At 43.2% G+C, this 16,071-nt stretch overlaps 1 protein-coding gene across 3 annotated transcripts in view; it reads left to right on the top strand.

Moving 5' to 3' along the window:
* The first annotated feature begins 457 nt into the window (after positions 1-457).
* Positions 458-16,071, top strand: part of prr36b (proline rich 36b) — a 30,088-nt gene continuing 14,474 nt past the window's right edge. Inside the window, exons 1-2 of one of the 3 annotated variants that reach the window (XM_051073725.1) lie at positions 4,561-4,930; positions 10,058-10,325. The gene's annotated coding sequence lies outside the window, so the exon portion shown is untranslated. Of the gene's footprint in view, positions 605-4,560; positions 4,931-10,057; positions 10,326-16,071 lie in introns of those variants that run through there. The other 2 variants (XM_051073726.1, XM_018698586.2) reach the window with 2 other exon arrangements.

Below are 16,071 nucleotides of genomic sequence, written 5' to 3'. Positions count from 1 at the left end.
GGGGTTGCTGAGTTCGTTTGCTTAGCAGCAGCAGCGGGCACTGACACTGCCATGAAAATCGATAGTGTAAAATAAAAGCACTAAATAATAAATTAATAAAAACACAAATAAAATAATACTTCATAATGTCTTTTTTTAAATCACTTATTCATTTAATGTTAGATACTTTATGGCTCTATATCAGCATGATTACAGAAAGGCAGAAAACTTATAAGGTGTGAGAATTACCCTGCATATTAACTGTCCAGGGTATATATTAATAGGCCTAGTTAAGAAAATGGATAGCTGTATACAAAGCAAACTCATGAAGCTAATGAGAGCCTAGTATGTTGTGGTAGTCTGACACCACTAGAGGGAGAGAGCAGGCTCTGTCTGCAGCCACCAGTCAACCAATCACAGGAAATCAATACAATCCAGAAGCAATGAGGAAATGAGAGGAAGCTAAAACACAGGCACACTGAGGAGCAGAGGAGGGGTGAAACATTAAGAAAGGAAGAGGTCTGGTGCCTTCATTAAAGATAAATAATGCTGAGAGTATAATTTAAATAAGTACCTAACATTCAAATCTACCATTACTGCAGACTACCTCTCTTCTCAACACAAGGTAAGTGGAAGCAGAGAAAGGCTGTGCCAGCCAAAGAAAATACACATTACTGAAGACGCAAATGGATGAAAATGAGAGAGCACAGGGGACAGACAAGATCAAGGCAGATATGTGCACAGTCAGTCCTCTTAGTGCGGTGGAGTGGTATGGTTGTCCAATATCCTTAGTACCTGCATGCATTATTTACTCAAGGTGGCTACCAGGGCTGAGACAAAGCACTTAGAGTCAAACTGACAGGAACTGGACAGCCTGCTCTGGACATCATCAGGTTTCAGGGTAAAGCTGATTAAGCAGTCTCATACTGTGGGGCAGGGCCTTGCAACTTGTCAACTTGCCTAGTTAACACAGCAACTCACCACAAATCCTTCATTAAATGACTAGAATAAAAATCAGGACTCTGAATCCCAAAGTAATTTATCTGCATGTGCATTAAGATCATCACCATATTATGTGGAGGATATATGTAGACTGTATGTGGCCCACACACTGCAGAGGAGCATGTGTGATATATGATAACGGTCCATTAATGAGGTTCCTCTGCATTGCCTGTGCATCCTTCTTCACATGTTGCCTGTCAGTGAGTGCAGTAACACCCTGCATGTTAATGATATGCTGTGCTGGCATGTTGCACTCTTCAGGGAGTCCACGCTGTGCAAAGGGAGCAGCAGTCTCACTGGCATGTGCTAACCTGTACCCGTCTGGTATTCATTTACACACACACACACACACACACACACACACAATTTGTGAGATAATGATATTTGTGTTATTAGCATGTGAAGTGTAATGCATGGTAATACCTCTCATGCGTTTTGAAGCCACTTGTGTTAAGAGGGGTTTGATTTGTGAGTATCTCTACAGAAAGATGGCGACTGTGTCTGATGTGATGGGTGTGTCTCTCAGTGCCAGCTGCTTTCTTGTGCGGCTTGGCTGACTAGCAGGAGATTCAGGCCTCTGTACAATCTCACTGCACATACACACAAAACATAACGAACGCATGCCTGTATCTGCTACTGCTTAAATAATTAATGTGTTGTGTAACTTTGTCAAAGGTAGAAGACCCCTGACTGGAGGCCAGGTTTTGGGGCTTGACTGAGCGCCAGCCCTTTTGTGCTGTGGCTGCCCCAGCTGGACTGTGGGCCGGGGGGAAAAAAACAATGAGATAAATAACACGGGAACTGTGCGGCGGGGTACACAGCCCTGCCCCTTCCTGTCTCCGCTGCTGCACACCACCGCCTGTGTGAAAAAAAACACCTTCCTCTCTTTGTTGCGCCCAGTTGACCATGCCAATACGTCCATCAGCATCAAGCCAGCAGGCATCAAACCCCCTCCTCCCTCCCGGAGTCCCCACCCTCTTCCTGGTCTCCTTCCATGTCTTCCATATACTTGCACACACACACCTGCATGCATACTGCACGATCACATAATCACACAATGAAATCCACTAACAGTACAGTGCTGTACATGGGTGTCATTCTTAACTCTGTACAATCTGACCAGCTATTTGAATAACTTGATTAACCCTGCAGATATTTCTGTGGGTATGACTTAACCTTATGGTTAAAATATGATTCAACAGCAAGACAAGTGGCATTGTTGAACCGCAGATAACACTGAGTAATAAGAGGAATTAACTGATGGGAGGTGCAGCCCTCTAAGCTGACTGGCAGAGTAGTCTGAGGTCAGTCCACTTCAGGAGAGCACAAACAAAACTTCCTCTGGAAACCTGACCAAGAGAGATAAAGAGAGACTAAGAGATAACTTGTTTTTTCCCAGTCAGGTGCAAGTGTATGTTTTCAGTGTTGTACCGTACACTTCCACCCTGCGCTCAGACAGGCGATGCAGGGCCAAATCTCTCCTATTCCAGCATTTGGAAAGAGAAGAGCGTACCATGGGCTCGACATGAAAAGAAGCCCATCCAGAACAGACCAGTACACAAAAGCCTGGCTCATGCAGACAGGGGCAGGCGGCTGCTGGGAGCTGAGCAGCAGCAGCGCAGCAGACAGACAGTCAGACAGGCGGCATGCCCACCCAGACTGTCTCTGATGAAAAGCCCTGTTCTGGTGAGGAGCATGGCACACAGAAACAAAAGCTTTTAAGCCATGAAACAACGCCCCTCAGTGTCTAATTGTGACTGAGAGAAGAGAAAACACACAACTTAACCGAAAAGGCTCACATACTGTATCTGCCGCTCCTTGCTGGCGAGCTCACGCTTTTCAATTTCTTCCAATTTCAGTTTTGTTTACCCATGTCTGTGACAGACTGGACTCACAGGCAGGTGCATCCATTCTAAACAGCCTTTAAGGTTTCTTACTTGCAGGAAATTTGACTGTTAAGACTAAGAAACAAGGTCTTCAATCTTATCTTCATATTAGTGGCATTATTACTGCTTAATATGGAGATGTCCAAAATCCCATCGAGATGATCTTAATTACAAAGTTGCAATCAACAGGTCTGAAATGTGTTGAGCGATTTTGAATTCTGGATGCAACAGTCATGCTGACAGCAGACAATGCAGGCAACTTGATGCATATGGGTGTGTGTGTGTGTGTGTGTGTGTGTGTGTGTGTGCAGTCATGCATGGCGAAAAGAAGAAAAGGGTTTGAAGAGGATTGAAAAAGGGGTGCTGGGGCCTAAGAGGGAGGGCAACAGACAACCAAGAGGAACTCGGGCAAGAGGGTAGGGTGACTTGCAAGAGGTGACATCATCCTTAATTTGAATAATCCCTCAGTCTGGGAGGCGATTGGCTGCTCTTAGAGAAAGCAGAGTTCCCCTGCTATTCGCTATTCACCCCTTTCAATTTCAGCGTGGCGGGCTGTGGTAGTGAATGCTGCCTTCATGGACTCATAGTAAGCTCCTATTTCTGAAATTGAATTTGTAACAAGAAATAAAAGTGAATTATTTTTTCTTAATTTTCACTCAGAATATGTAGTGTGAGGATGTGCCAGGTATAATAAGCCAAACCGCCACTCCACCCTCCCTTTATTTACTTTAAACAGACTGGTAGGGAGGATAAAGGGAGTAGGACACAACCTTAATTAACATTATGCAAATTATTGCAGTGTTTGCCCATCTTGCTGAACTAACAAAATTTGCTTTGTTCTCAGTCATGCCTCTGTTGAAATTGATCTTGATTTACTTTTCGATTTTGTCACACCCATGACTGACTAGCTTGGCAGGGTGGATCCTGATGCTATAAAGACATCTCTAATGGTGGAGAATTAGACTTGTCAAACAGGTGTAACTAATAACATTATTTAATAACAGCTACATTCTATTTAGGTGTGTATGCCAATACATGTGGGTGTTGCTGGAATCAGCATGCTATGGATCCTCAATGAACAGGCACCCCCTTGTTATCGCCTCATCCTTCCACTCTGTGCATTATTGTAGTGTACATGGCATGTTAATTATACTTTTCCTAAAGCTACAGACACCAGGAGGCATAACAATCACTGAATACTGTGGTTGAGCAGTATATGGCAGGTATTAAGTCTTTTAATCATAATATCATAAACTGACTAGGGCTGCAGCTTTTTATCAGTGTTATCAGTTGCTTACTGTTTTCTCAGTTAACTTTTTGGTTAATATAATGTTAGAGAATAGTGAAAACCAGTAACTTCCTTCAGTCTCCTCTCATCCTCCTGTGTCAACTGCTCACAGCCATAAAAAATAGTCTGGCACATAAGAGCCGTTTAGACTCTTTAGTTTTTGCACAGATTAATTGGCTGCAGGCTGTCTCTGTACATTACAGACATGACAGTGTGTTCTCTACCCAAGAAAGAGAATAAACATTTCCCAAATTATTGAGCTATTCCTTTACATAATTAATAAAAACTGGGGCGTTTGGGGCTCCACTTTTCCTGCAGGGACCTGGTTTTATGATGGTTCATTAATGTACGGTTGCTACAGCTCGTTTTTCACGCGTAGTCCTCTCATTTTTCCGACATTTTTTAGCAGTACCTGAAGGCAGCGGCAGCCCTCTCCTCTCCTCCGCCTGTCCATCCATCCGTTCACCGGTCTACTATCGTGTGTGTGTGTATGTAGAGTGTGGACTGGAGCGTCATTCTCCTCCTTTCTTCCTTTCAGTGAACGCGCATCACTTGTGAAAAACGGCGCTCGAGACCCAGAAGTTTCTTGTCCGTCGGATCGGCTAGATTCGCTCCGCTCTCCCGCGATTTCCTTCCCGTACTTCCCGGTTTCATTTTTATCCTCATCCTCACTTTCTGTTTTTTTTTCTTCTGACTCGAGGAATCAGTCGGGGTGTACAGGCTAACACTGGGCGTAGCTGGAGAGGATTTTGCTAGCTCGCCGCTGCACTGACTGGTAAGGGCGAGATTGTTTTAGCTGTAGCTAGCATGCTAACGTCAGTTTGTAAGTACTGTTTGGCTAATTAACGTTCATTAAAACCGAGTCTTTTAAATTAACGTTTTGTCTGGCGTCCGTTACAGACGTTACGGTCTCACTTGTGCTTACCACGTTATTACTTGTAGTTCCTAATTTCTGTACCAAACAGTGCATCGGAATTATGGTGGCTCTTTGTGTGAATGAATATTTCTGCTAAATATGCAACTGAAGCTGTTTTCTTTTAGTGTCACTTCATCTTTTTGTCGGTGAGCCACGCTGTTTGAGATTCACTTTGATTCCTGTGGAAAGGGGTTGATGGGGCGGTGGCAGACTGCATGGTATCTGGAAGTGCTCAGCAGATCTGTTGGAGTCAACCTAAGACAGATGATTTGTTTTTAATCAACGCTCCTTTTCGTTTTCAGCACGTTTTCTCTCTTTGTGTGAGCACATTGTCTGCTTTTTCCCTCCCTAAACTTTTCATTCTTACCTCCCCTCCCTCTCCATCCTCCATCGCGGATGCCCATTGTTCTGCGATGGGCCAAGTGGTGTGTGTGAGTGCTGAGAAATGTTTCAGTCGCCTTATAATTTTGCAGATGCCCACTCAGTTTTCTTGTCAGCTAAACAGAATATAACTTAGGGGCATTTGTGGCATGTTAAAGCAATAATTTAGTCAGAGCTCAGAGGGAGTGTGTAAAGCTGTAATATCTCTGAGAGGGTTGTGCACAGACTCAAGCTGGCATGTAATCAGAGGTGATTAATGTCACCCCCAAAAGTGATCAGCTATTGTGGTGTGAGAGTTAAAGCTGGAGGGGCCCGAAGCTGCTCCTTCACTGAGTCTTTTTGGTGAGTGAGTGCAACAAGACAGATTACGCTCCCCTCTGTAGAACAATGGGGAGGAGAGAACACTGCCAGTTCCCAAGCCTGGCCAAGAGCATTTAATAAACAGCAAACATGCAAGCATTGAAAATCTTTATTCTTAGCCCACAACTCTATTCCCCTCCCCTGAGGTGGTGCAGACGGCGACGTGAATTGTCTCAAGCTTTGTGGCCACAGTGGCATGGGTCGGTCAATAAAGTGTGGTGATCGAGCCATGAGGTATTGATGTCATCCTGAGTAAATGGCATCCCAGGGCGACTAATATGAGCACTTTTAAGGCTCTGCCACGCAGGGCTTGGAGACACTCCAGGACTCTTAAGTCAGAGGTGGGCTAAGCCATCAGCTAGCCCGCCCCCCTAGTGCATGGATGAGAGAATGGCTGACTCACAGTGTTGGTGGATGAGGCAGGGAAATGGAGGACAGACGAACAGCCTAATGCAATCATGTGAAATTAAATCTAGCCACCATTAAAAACCACACTCTGTTTTTATGAAGTTATTTAAGACGGTCTTAAAAAGATTATTAGATGGAGGATGAGGATTACTGCCACAGGCACTGTGTGTGTGGAGAGGATTTGTCTGAAACTGTACGCTTGAATAAAAGAAGCTGATTATTGTAATTGAGAAAAATATATAAAAATTGAGTACAGTGATCTCCTTCCCATTGTGGAGTGGACCACAGTGAGTTACTTCTTTGCTTCTGTGTGTTTTTATCAAGATGTATCACTTTGTCTTCTGTTATTTGCGCTCTGTTGGAAGAGCTAGAACCAAGGGTGTGAGTGTCTACAGTGTTGGCTGCCCAGTGCAATAAGAATGAGAGCGCACTGCCAGTGTCTGAAACAATTGTCCAGCCACAGAGGGGCCATACATTTAAATCTGAAGCTGCTTATTCTGAAATTGTGATGAAATGAATCCAATTGATGGCTTGACAATGTATTAATCTTTTGTGATTATGATTATGATTAATAATCTGTTGTTTAGCAGATTTTGATTGGTGATATTCAGAGTAATGATATCTAATAATAAATACATTATGCTTATAGGCTCGTAAATGCAAAAGTTGTTTGATTTTCTTTGATTTCTATAATTTTTGATTGAAACTTTGTGTTAAAGCCTTAGTTTGGACTTTGGTTACTTATTATTTATGACACTGACATTTATGTTTCCATTGATTTATGAATCAATTGGTTAATCAACAGAGAATGGATCTATGACTGTTGTAGTTGTCAGTCAGTCGTGTCAGTCATTTTCAAGAAAAAATTCTAAATTCTAAAATTTGATAGTAGACTGATTTTTTGTGTGTTTCTCTGACATTTCATAGACAAAACGATTGATTTATCAAGAAAATGATTGGCAGATCAATGAATAATGAAAATGAGCCCTAGATTTAATATGTTCATAATGATGACAATCCTTAGTTGCTGTTCTAGCAGCTGCACAAGACTGAGAGCTGCTGTAATACTTGAGATGTACCTTTTAACGCACTCTAGCAAATTGCCTCTTCTGTTTCAATTTCTCTGTGCAAAACATTCTTCAAAATTGTCACTGAATATTTTCATGTACATTGTCTTTCATGAGCTTGTATTTTAGGGCAATTTAAATTTTAATGACCTATTTTGCCCCCAGCTGGCCGCTCGACCCATGCCTCGATCCTGAGAGGGGCGATGATTGTTGCATTAATAGACTTGTGTGTCAGCTTGCCCTTAGCCTAAGGACTGGTGTTGGGGTGGGTGTGTGACTCAGAATGAAAACCCCCTCCCAGCTCTGAACTTCTCAACTGTGACAAGGGCAAGCCTGTGCCTCTGGTCATCCTCAGGCTTTTTTCAGCCCCAAACCCGTGACCCTTGCACTTTTTGGCGTCATTAAAAATTACCGCCATCATCCCTCACCCCGTTTTAAGCCATGGCAACAACTGCACAATAGTTTCTTGTTTTGAGATTATCAAAACACCAACAGAAACTGTGTTTGGTTGAATTTCCTCCTCTGTTTTTTGGGTGATTGAGGCTGGAGGAAACTGCCAGGGGCACTGTATTGAAGATAAAGCAGCAGATAAACTTTGCTGTTGTCTGCACTCCCAGTCATGATAGCAGCCTTGGTTGGTGGTGTCACAGTTGTCAGGGCATGCAGTTGGCAACTGGCGGTGTGGTTTTGAGGCAGTATTTGCCAGCAGCTGCAGTAATTTGCTGTGTTTGGACGCTCTGAATTCCTCTGGTGGGAGGATGGATAATGGACGTGGTTCACAGCCCTGTTGCTAGGCTTCAAGACCAAGTTTTTCATGGCACACTGTGTTAGCAGTGCCTGATTGTTTGGTGAAATGCAGCCTTGGTGATGGTAAAAATGGGGCCAAAAACGACATTTGCTGTGTCAGTCATTAGCTTTGCTCTGCCACCTGTGGCACGCAGATATTGATGTGAGTTGGTCCCTCTTTACATTGGCATCACTGTTTGTTTGCTGGGGTGCCCTGGTGCCTGATGTGGTCAAGATTTTGTTTATAGCTATGCAGCCTGCCCTCACCATGGCCGTGTGGAATTAGAGGCATTTGTGCCAGACACTGGTGCTGACAGAATGATTGACTGTCTTTACCATAGGCAGATGCAGGGGCCAATTTGTTTCTCTGTCATATCCATTTCTGATGGTGACATTGAAATCTTGCTATGCCCTGTCTCATTGGATTTGCCATAAAGATACATCATCAACTCTCTGAGAAGTGCAAAATATATGTCTTTTGGTTGCTGTGGATGTGGTCAAAGAGTGGTGTTTTAAGGTCAGTTGTGTGGTTTGGAAAGCTGTAGTTAGTAGGTGCTGGTGTGGTCAACCATCCAACCTATCTGCCGTCCTGCAAGGGATCAGATTCCATCTGGAACGTGCCTTGTTCTACTTCAAACAGGAGGACATAATCCTCTTATGGACACAGTCGTTCCACTTGTACTTTGTGTGCGTGCATCCGCTGTCCCCCGTGTGAAATCTCAAGAGAGTGTCGGAGCCTCTCGGGTGTGTTTCTGCCATCCTGTCCAGATGCCTCGGTTCTGTCCTCTTCCTCCATCTCTGTATCTGCTCTATCTGGTGTCAGTGATCCAAGCCACCAGCTGGTCCCGGGCTGGCCTGATCTCATTTACCCCCAGAGAGGAGCCTGTTTGTGGGCAGACGGCCCATTATGGAGATGATCCAGCAGCTCTTCAAGTTACAAATTAGCCTTAGTTTCTCTGTAGCGTCCTCTGTCTCGCCTCTTGCTGTTTCTTACTTGTTCCCCCTGTCTCTGTCCCTTTTTACCCCCCCCCCCTTTTTTTCCCTCTCCTATAACCTTGTCACTGCCATCTTTCTTATCTCCCAGGGGACAGGGCTAACAGCATCAGAGGAACCAGCCTTACTAATGCACTTCCTCTGTCTGTCTGTCTCTGTCTCTGTCCTGCCCATCTGTGGAGCTGCTAGCCCGCCTCCCCACTTTCTCCTATGCGATCAATATCCACACAGTTTAGCTCTGTGCTGCCCTGCTGGTTGTCCCTGCAGGCGGTGGAGCTCAGCCAGGCAGTAGTAGGGCCCTCGCTGGTGGGGCCTGGTTGGTAGCCGGGCTCTGTCTCTGCTCTTATTGTTTTGGGGCTGATGGACCCTCTAGCCCTGCCTCCCCACAGTATTGTCTGGTTTCTGGGACATACTGAGGCCTCTGTTACTACTGCATATCCCTGCCTCATTCTTTCTTGTCTTTCTTGGTCTTCTCTCTGTTCCTCTTTCTCTCTCTCCCCGTAGCTGGTCCTGTGTACTGTTTGGGGACAGTCGAGGCCGACTGTACAAGATTAGCATCTCTCTTTGTCCAGGGTTAACAAGCTCTGTCATGTGTTAATCTGCCCGTCCCCAGGGGGCCGAGTTTTTCCGAGCCTGGATGCACTATGGGAAGGACAGGGTTCGAGTGTTTGTATGTGTGTGTTGTTTGCATCAGATCGTCTGGTGTTAGTTTTGGGGGGGCATAAATGCACACAATGTACAAGCCTAAACTGTGATGGGCATTGGAATTCTCCATCATCTGCGGTGATCTGACTCTCCTGATTTCTTTTTTTTGTTTGTTTGTTTGTTTGTTTGTTTCATTACAATGGGAAACTGTTTTTTATATAGTCAAGTAATCCCTTAATTTCAGTTAAGTTTTCACTTGAGGACATTGTAAAATCTTGGTGTGAGGTCTCCAAAGAGTCCTTAGGATTAGTGCCAGCCTTTCTGATCACATGTTTCTCTGATCCAGGTGTCTGTCACACAGTCTGCTGCTCTCTCACACACGCCAGCAGCCAAGTAAACAAGACAGAGACAGAAAAAGACTTGTTCCTTCCTCTCAGCGGGGCCTTTGTTCTGCTTCAGTTTGTCTGATTGAGCATCCCAGCAGCCCACTGACCCACTGGAAATCAATGAGTAGGAATGACTGCGCTGCATAGCATAAAGGAGTTCACTTAACAATCTGCAGGGGTGAAGGAGCCTGGGGTGTGTTCTTGTTGTGACCCCAGTGTCTTCAAGAGGTAGGTCTGGATAACTAATGGCACATAAGAAGACTTGCTTTGAAATGTCAATTTTTACACTTAGCTAAGGTGTAAACTAATATGAACAAAGACAACCTGGTGTTTTGGTAACAATTACCACTGGGGATTGATTGATATGGTTAATATTCTTCAAAAAAGATGTTAGAATAAAACATAAATCCAAGCTAAGGCAGAAAAACAAAAGACTTTTTAGTAAAATGCAAATGCACTTTGTGTATCATAAATCACAAGAAATGTGACAAGAAATTAATCATTATTTTAAATAATGTTCGTGCATTAACATTACAGCAGAGGTTTATATAGTATTTGTATTTTTTAATAAGATCATTAAAAGCACCATTAAAATAATTTTTGGAATAATTTCTCATTTGCTAGATATAAAAAATACAGATTATATGATAGATATTATAATCCCAAAACATGCTGAGGAAAACAGATAAAGCAGGAATAATGTACCTTGAGATTACAGAGTTAGTTACAGTTACAACAAAACAAAAGCTGCTAAAACTAAAACAGTCTCATTGTGGGACACTGTGTTGCAGTATTAACCAGATTTTTGACATTTGCTCACAACATTGCACAGCATTTTGATGGAAGCCTACCTTCTGTCTCTCTCTCTCTCCCTCTTGGTTGCTGCTTCACTCTCTCTCCCCTGCCCGCTCAGCCCTCCCACTGTCTGTAGGGAATGCCATGGAGAGCAACAGGCTTTGTTGTGAGTTTATTTGTGTGCAGGACAGAGGCGGTTTCCTGACCTCGGGTCGGGGGTGTTTGGGGAATGTGTGAGCTGCGATTAGCATCAAGTTGATGGAGGCAGCGCTGGTAATCCCCCCACCCCCAACTACCCCCCAAGCTCCATTTAACTGGGAGTCGTGTAACTTCAGCACCCCCCATCCAACTTCCACACATTCACACATCATTTCTATTCCTCCATCCCTATGCACATCTGCTTCAGGGGTGTGTTTAATAATCAATCTCTTGTCTCGTGGTTGGCTCTTAGATGCTTCCTCCGGAGATCAGCAGTGAGCCATGGTGATGTGTGTTGAGGCTGAGGAAGAGGCGGTGACATGCTGTGAAACCCTCCCACTAAATGTCATGGGGAGAGAGTCAGTGGTTGCAGTGATGGTGGGCAGAGCTGGCGTTAGCTTTGAAAGGGTTTGTGTGATACTGCAACTGCTGTTACATAACTCCTTAACAATAATGACAGAGTCCTAATGAGAAAGCTTACTTTATGGACAGGATGGGTTTATTTGACATTTTTACAAATGGCTTCATTGACTGTGGGAACAACTTCTTTCAGCAACTTTTTATTTCTTGTGCTCTGCCTGTTTAAACAGTGTGTGCCTATGACTGATGGGAGCTGTTGCAGCTGTTAGTCTGCTGCTGGTGTCCTGCCAAGATTTGGCTATGGGTAAATGAAACATGCTCCAGTGAGGATTGGTAGCTGTACATCTTTACTTTTGAAGAAGATGCATCTCTCTCCCTGCCAGTCCCTGCAGCACTCCTGTTCTTGTATTTATATTTATTCCCCTCTCCCCGCCACCTTCCTCAACACCTGCAGTGATTTTTGTTGCACTTTTGTTGTTTCGTTTTGTAGATTAGTAAATGAATCAGTTGATCAACAGAAAATTGATGAGCAAATATTTTAATAATCGACTTATCATTTAAGTAAAATTTAATGAAAAATGCCAAAAAATTGATATTTCAGGGTTTACAAAATGAGAATTTGCTGCTTTTCTTGGTCTTACATTATAGTAAATGAAATATTAGTGGTTTTAACTTTTGGCTGGACAAAGCAAGACATATGATATCACCTTGGGATTAGGGATTTTGTGATGGGTATTTTTCTATATTTGAATATTTTAAATATATAATTTTTGCTTATTTTTTTTATCTGGGTTTGCACTAGATTCAGTTAATAAAACTGAGCCCTAAATGGGCCAGAGAGTGGACTGAGACGGCTGTTGTTATATAGAGTAGGTTGAATAGACAATCTAATGCCCCGTGCCAGCATGTGGCGCCTTGAATATGACATTCTCTCCCATACACACATTCCAATTATTTGATCATTTTTGGTCACAGTCACAAGCAAAACTGCGTCAAAACTGAGGCCACTTGCATCAGCCCACTTACCCATGAGCAGTGGCGCCGTAAGCAAGGGTGCAGTAAATTATTGAAGCAGCTGCGCAGAGCTGTGCTCCTCAGAGAGACAAGTTTGGAGCCGTTTGTGCCATTTTTAAAAGAATATGAATCAAGATGTTGTTTCTAAAAAAAAAAAAAAAAAAAAAAAAAGCCTCGGTTTATTACTGCTTTGACATTTGTTACTATGCAATATGAAATGCACCTTGGAAATCCAGCTGTGGCTGTGTCAGAGGAAGGAGGACAGTTTATTAGCAGTGTCAAAGAGCAAACACAGCAGCTCAGTAGCTTGTGTTTGCTGCTTGTGGAGATAAAGCATGTCAATTACAGGGTCAGAGGCCACTGAATGCTCATTAAAAATGCCTTCAAAACCAGACCCGACAAACTAACATCCTCTCCCCTCACTGCCGGCATCTCTACTCGAACCTTCTGTCCTCTTACGGAGGCATTAGTTATGTCTTGAGTAATTCTATCAAGCTTGTGAGAGTTCATGTCAGCATTAGCTGAGGGTTACATCGGCCACAAAAGCTCACTTTCTTTTTGCATCTTTTCTGCCGTCTCCCCTACCCCACCCCCACCACCATCACTGCTGCTTCCTTCCCCCACAATCTCTCTCTTTGACTACTATTTAGAGTAGGCCCCGGGGATAGGAGAAGGCTCACAGAATGCATATGTGTGTGCATGTGTGTGCACAGTTGTGTACTGTGAAAGCAGAGACTTTCTACCACAGCGATTCATACATGCTTGTAGACGGTTGGTTGGCTAATGTGAGGGAGTGAGCGGGGGGCACTTTGATTCAGGCCTTTGTGTAGAGAAGGCAAAGAATTTCTTCGTCCAAATGACAGTGGTTGTGATTAGATGTAAACACACACCACAGCCCAAGAGCAGATTTGACATTAACATTTAGTTTAATAACCAGTACTGCAGTTTCTTAATTTTAACCTGCATAATGAATCACAGCTACCCTTTGCATGGTTTCTTTTTATAAAAAAAGATTTTCCCTTGAGCAGTTCTTTAAAGTAACCTGCTGTATTCAAAACAGGCATGGTTATTGCATGTACACCCCCTACACATATACACACACAGTAGCAGATTGTACTTGATGCACAAAGGGGGTCAAAGTAACAGTTTTCTGTTTAAATATGCTGATGACCTGATTATTCAAGAACGGCATGTTTGTGTCTAGACAGTCAGAAAAGCCTAGATCCCTCAGCGGAGCTGGATGCCTTCCAGTTATTGACAGTATTGGCTTAAACACTGTTGTGTGCCTGGGATACACAGGAACATTTTAGCACACACACATTTTGTTTATGTCCCGGTGTGGGTATTAGGAAAGGGATGATGCCGAAGAGGATGATCTCACCTTGCAGAGCTGGCTTGCCCATCATTAGCTCATGGCTTGAGGCTTATTAAGTGTAATAATAATGACAACGACAACAACAGGAACAAACTACACAGCATTCTGCTGAAAGTTAACTTAAAAAAATGTCCTACATACAGAATCCTTGTAACAATAAAATATAGAAACAATAGTTACTTTATTTGAGATAAAATAAAAAACATAAAACAAAATAAAACATGTAAACTGTATACTGTAACTATAAGAATCAAAAAAGAGCTTTTAAGATAATAGACCAGATCTAGCTAAGGTTTAAACATAATCAGATGATACATCTGACCGGTTAATTATCAGTCAATGTGTGTGTGTGTGGTGTGTGTGTGTGTGTGTGTGTGTGTGTGTGTGTGTGTGTGGTGTGTGGAGAGTGAGAATGATTCTGTGCTCTGACCACTGCCTTTGGTTCTTCTATGACTTAGTATTCGTGTGGGTTTCCTTTGTTCTCAGTTACTGTGTAACTCATCATTGAGGCTTGCAGGGAATTTGGAGTGGGATGCTGCTTGGAAGCTGTAACCACATGACTTGGACATACTGTGAAGGCCAATAAACACATTTTTGCAAAGTCAACTACATTCAGACATTTACAGTGAAAAATCTGGCAAACCTAGAGGATACCAGTGCGAGACTCCCACTCCGCTACCATGCAGCTCTGTTGTATCTCCAGCTATTGTTTGTAGCTAAATACTGTGGATAACAACCCCAGCCTGTTGAAGTAGTTGTTCTGCAACAGATCCTTTGTGTGCGTGTCTGTGTGTCGCTCAGGCCACAGGAGGTCAGGGCAGTTGATAGATGCTGTCCAGCTGCTTGTTCTGAGGTAGGTTGACCAGAAATTCTCTTCAGATTAAACCCTTTTATGCTCTTAAACATTTCACATGGTGCAGGGCGCCTAAAATTAAACATGTTTTGAAATGAACCTAATGTAGCTGACATAGCCATCTGCCTGGAATCTGCTGCTGGAAATGTGCACTAACACAGACCATTATGTCTCAGGTCATTGAATTCATTTTGTCCCTTAAGGGTTGAAAATGCCTGTCTGTGTATTACAGCCTGGGTTGTAGCCTTGGCAGGACCAAGGATGGTGTTAGAGAAGATTTCCTGGAGCCAAATAGGGTTTTCACTTTGTTCCTGGAGGAAAGCCTAAGTGTTAAGACAGTTGGATATAGGGTGAATTTTACCTGTGAGCTTTATGCTATAGCCCCACTTCATTCTGCCTTATACATTTTAGGTTTATTCATCTCCGCTTGGTGACTACAGGTGAAATGCATGGACTATTATCTCCCCCTTGTCTGGCTGAAAAAAATATTATTGGAGAGAGTGAGAAAGGTATCCCCAGTGTAAGGTAATCCCACTGTAACCCCCTTTGAGTAATGTAAAACCACCTGCTGCAGCTTGAGGTGCCAATGAACCAGCAGAGCATTTTCAGAAAACTTGCTGGAGCTTTGCCTATGCGAAATTGTGCCACACAATTGTGCGTTCTATGGTCCAAATGTGTATGTGTATTGTATGAATGTGAAGCAGGGGAAAGAAAAAAGGGGATTTGTCAGCTAAATCATCCATAAATAAGTAGAAAGAAACCATTTTTGAGGAATTAAAATAGCTAATTTCTATCCTTAGAAGTTCTTAGTAGCCTTACCACTTGAAGCAATCATTTTACAGCCTCAAAATAGGCTTAAGACTCTCACAAAGGGTGTCTCCTTGTAGCAACAGCCCAGTCAGTCAGTTTGAAAGTAAATAACTGCCTTTTATTTAATTAGGTTTAATGAAAACCTGTAATAGCACTAGTGGGTTGAAGATGTTTCAGTTGGGAGTGCCACAGTAATTACGGATGAAATTCAAGGTAATACAAAGCTGCTGCAACACACTGAAGATTACTCTGCAATAAAGAAAGAATTACATGTCAGTCCAAAGCCTTTTATATGGGAAAATACACATTTAGCTCACAGGTGACTTCAGATTTCTTTATCAAAACACCGAAGCCCAAGTTTAGTAAGTAGGATACTGGTAAGGAAAAGATGGAAAGTTTGGGTCATTCTGTCTGCTGAAATGTTTCTGTGAAAAGTGTCTTGATGCAGCTTAGATCCCCCTCACCTTCAGTTTCTGTGGAGAGCAGATGAAAAAGTATGTCCCTGCCCTGGTTTCCAGCTTGTTTATGCTTACTGCTGACTGATGGTCCCAGTGACGTAAGGGCTGGCT

The sequence above is a fragment of the Lates calcarifer genome, linkage group LG11 (assembly GCF_001640805.2).
Source record: "Lates calcarifer isolate ASB-BC8 linkage group LG11, TLL_Latcal_v3, whole genome shotgun sequence".
Classification (NCBI taxonomy): Eukaryota; Metazoa; Chordata; class Actinopteri; family Centropomidae; genus Lates; species Lates calcarifer.
Note: the sequence above shows the minus strand (reverse complement) of the source record. Positions and strands in the feature narration are given on the sequence as shown.